The 3894-nt window shown below is 43.2% G+C and overlaps 1 non-coding gene across 1 annotated transcript in view; it reads right to left on the reverse strand.

Moving 5' to 3' along the window:
* The window catches only part of LOC101854014, a 6650-nt gene extending 3446 nt beyond the window's left edge, over positions 1 to 3204 (reverse strand). Inside the window, exon 1 of the transcript XR_004858474.1 lies at positions 3013 to 3204. This is a non-coding gene — a transcript (uncharacterized LOC101854014). The remainder of the gene's footprint in view (positions 1 to 3012) is intronic.
* Positions 3205 to 3894: the final 690 nt, after the last annotated feature.

A 3894-nucleotide genomic window follows, 5' to 3' on the forward strand; every position in this document is an offset into this window, starting at 1 on the left:
AACAGTAGATCTAGTAATAGATCTAGATATCTAGATCTAGAACGTTTGTTCACAGCACAGAATTCTACAATTCTCTTATCACAGTGTAGAATTCTGTGGTTCAGGGTGAACGCTTCACTGGTTGGCCTACGGTGAACGCCCACCGGGTGAGAATAACCAAAAGACTCGCCTGCGCTATTCTCACCCGGGGTGAGAATAGAGGTGGCCTTGTCTCAAGACAATAGAAATAGACTCTGGCTTATTTAGATTTTGGAAGTGCCTATTCTCATCCGGGGTGAGAAAAGAAAAACGATCTACCTCTCACCCCGGGTGACACTTGCCAGCGTAGGCTATTCTCACCCGGTGCGAAACAAGACCTGCTTTTCCTCATTTTGGAATACTGTCTATCGGTGTGGATGATCAAATTGATAAAAGCCAAGAAAAAATTACGTTATAGCACAAAAGTAAGCTAATTTGATCATCTTCAACGATGCTATGGCTATTTCACTGTTTGAATTGAGCCAAACTACGCGGGTCGCCATTTTGTTTTGCCCGGAAGTTCTCGCAAGATCTACTCCTCCCCTCTCTCTCTCTCTCTTTCTGAATACTTTCTATCGGTGTGGACGATCAAATTGACCAAAACAAAGTTAAAAAATGATGTTAAAACACAAAAGTAAATTAATTTGGTTGTCTACAAAGATGCTACGGCTATATTTAACTTTTCGAATCAAGCCGAACTACGCGGGTTGCCATTTTGTTTTCACAGTGGATATTTTTACGGCTACCGTAAAGAAACAACGGGGATCTGCAGTGATCATGTAGATCTGGGTCTTGTTACTGGCATTTATCCACTTTTTCTTTTACCTTTTCTTCCCAGTCATGAGCAAAACGTTCATCTCACCTCCCCACCCAATCTTCCACTTTTCTTACAGAAGCCAAAGACACCCTTTCCCCTCTGAGGTGTAAGTTTATATTTTGAACGGCCCCTATAGGCCTAGATCTAATACATTGAGGCATGTCGCGTACATGAGAGGCGGAGTAGGGTCGCTTTTCGAGGATCGCCGTAAAAATAGCCTGGGACTCACTGGGAGGCTATCTTTACGGCACGCCGTAAAAATAGCCTGGGAGATAGCCACTGCGTTTTGTTTTGACCGGAAGTTCTCACGCTACTCCTCTCTCTCTCTCTCTCCACTGCCCACAGACAAAATTGTACGCTTTTAGTAGGCTACAGTTGTAATGGAACGTTTGTTCACGGCACAGAATTCTACAATTTTTCTGTTATCACAGTGTAGAATTCTGTGGTTTAGGGTGAACGCAAAATTTGTTGGCCTAGATCTAGATCTAGGCTATAACGGTGAACGCGCACCGGGTGAGAATAGTCAAAAGACTCGCCTGCACTCTTAGATTTTCTGTGCGAAGTGATTATTCGGACTCGAGTCCGAATATCAAAAAATGTTATTCAGACTCTGATTCTTGTCCAGCATGACATCACTTCCGACTTCCTGTGACTCGTGACTCCGGCTTCCTGTCCTGCCTCACTCGTGACTCGCCTCAGGCTGGGTAGAGACCGGGATTACTTCGGGCAAAAAGGCGTTTTGTGCAGGAGCCGAGTTGTTATCTTATGATGAATTTGAGGCCGGCTTGAAAAGTTATAGCGCTTCTAATAAATGTTTATTTGTCAAGGGATCATCAGAAGCAATTAAAGATGGCTCGTTAGAGTGTGTCGGGGTCGGATGGGCGGCCTGCACATGTGTGGCTGTGTGCGTGTCAGGGAGGGGGGGGGGGGGCACTATCGGTCCGGGCGTTGAACGTCGCATAGGCGTCAGTCTTTTTCCCCCTGGCAACTGATCATTATTACAATAATAAGCTAATCTTGACGTAGATCTACGTAATGAAATGTGCGCTGGTCTATGGCATGGAATCAAAAGTTGCCGTATGCTCAGCTGGCTCTACACAGCAACACAACTTTTTCTTGGTAAACAATCGAGATGACACAGGCTTGTGTGTATTTGAACGAATTGGTCTTTTTTTTTTTACTTACACAGCTCATAATATGCAGGTGCCAGGTGGTCTGCTAATCTTCAATTCTACCTTTTCTACAACAAAGAAAGTGGGAAACATGGGGGGGGGCGTATCAATGAGGCGGCAGGCATCGGATCGGCAGAAAAGGTGTGGGGGAAACTAAAAAATGGCGGAAAATTGGAAGCACTGAACGTTAGATCTATAGAACGAAGACACTTCCTTTTTTCCGGACCCGAGTCCGAATAACATTTTTTCGGTAAATTTTTACTTTCACTCCCGCACACAGATGCACTGTTTCAGGGGTCAAACTGCTGTACTGTTTGCTGCAGATCACACATAAAGCCACTAAAACTGTCGCAAATCAATTATTTTCAAGTCAATTTCAAATCTAGCTGTAAAATATCAAATTATGGGTGTAAAAACAAGGGGGCATGTCCCCCTGTAACCCCCCAGATTTTCTTTTACCCCAGTGGGGCATGCCCCCCTGGAACCCCCCGATTGGTCCAAAGCATGTCTATCTCGGTTAAAAACAATCAAATATTTCAAAAACTATTAATTTGCGACGGAAATGAAGTTGATATTCGTGTTCAGATTCAGCGCATCAATATTTAGTAGAAAATAGACAACTGGTAGCTGAGTGTGAGACGGGTGGGAAAGTAAAAAAATACAATTTTTTCATATTCGGACACGAGTCCAAATAAGACATTTTTTTATTCGGACTCGAGTCAGAATATGAAAAAATGTTATTCGGACTCGAGTCCGAATAACGACGGCCAACCCTTTTCTGTGACCACCCCTAATAGCCCTATCAGGCATGGACAGAATCCTATAGATTCACATAACAGAATTACAAAGCAGACTCATATTTTACTCTTCTTATATTCATTTGTGAGATCAGAAAGCGAATGGCGTGTTGAACAAGAGTCAAGTCCAAGACAGAAAATGTGGTGAAAACAATCCACTTCACTGTCTAAGTCTTGTCTTGACTGATTGTATCAACCTTGTCCTTACCTCCGCCTCCTTCATTCGTGGGAATTCCCTTCGTCTCATCCCATGCTAAATGGTGTCTCATCAATAAATCTAGTATCTGGGCAGCTAATAAACCAGTTATAACCGTAAGCCTGAAAGAAAGAGTGGTGGTAGACCAAGGCTACGTACAGATTGAATAGCGAAACCTGTTTGTTGTGCCAGCTGGACTTCCCATTGTGTTGAATACAATCGTTGTGAAAATAGACAAAATAGAAGAACATCGTGATTCGTAAGAATATCTCCTAAACGCACAACAAAAGTAATCCTCTGCAAATTCCTATTTCTCGATCCCCTCTTTGAGTGTTTGGACTAGATCTAAATGCAATACATACTCTCACGTTTAACGTCAAAATGACACGTTTCCAACGAGGGCAAGTGTGTGTTCAATACCTGCCCTGACTCTTAAGTTAAACATTCCGAATGTCAAGTGAGCAACAAAAACCGTAATAGCGACAGTAGCTTATGTTTGCATTAAGTATTTTAAGCTTGCGGTTGCTTCTTAAAGCTTGTATTGATAAGTTCATTATTTTCAGAGTACAACAGAGAGTATTCCAAAACTGCTGTGTCTTCTTTTGGGGGTATATTAGGTCCCCATAAACAGAAGTATATTTAAGAAGCGGGCTTTGACCCAGGCTGTCACTAGTGTCAGAGTCAACCCTGGCTGAGAGGGAAATCCCAGCAGAAAGACCGAGTCCGAGGTGCTAGATAAACATTCTCCCCACTCGGGAATCGTTCAATCGAGCTCATGTCTTCTCTGCTGCATGTGATAATGGTGCACCTGGTCTTTTCGTAACAAGACAGATGCTGGGAGAAAGAGAGAGAGAGAGAGAGAGAGAGAGAGAGAGAGAGAGAGAGAGAGAGAGA

The sequence above is a fragment of the Aplysia californica genome, unplaced genomic scaffold (assembly GCF_000002075.1).
Source record: "Aplysia californica isolate F4 #8 unplaced genomic scaffold, AplCal3.0 scaffold00143, whole genome shotgun sequence".
In the NCBI taxonomy this organism is placed as follows: Eukaryota; Metazoa; Mollusca; class Gastropoda; order Aplysiida; family Aplysiidae; genus Aplysia; species Aplysia californica.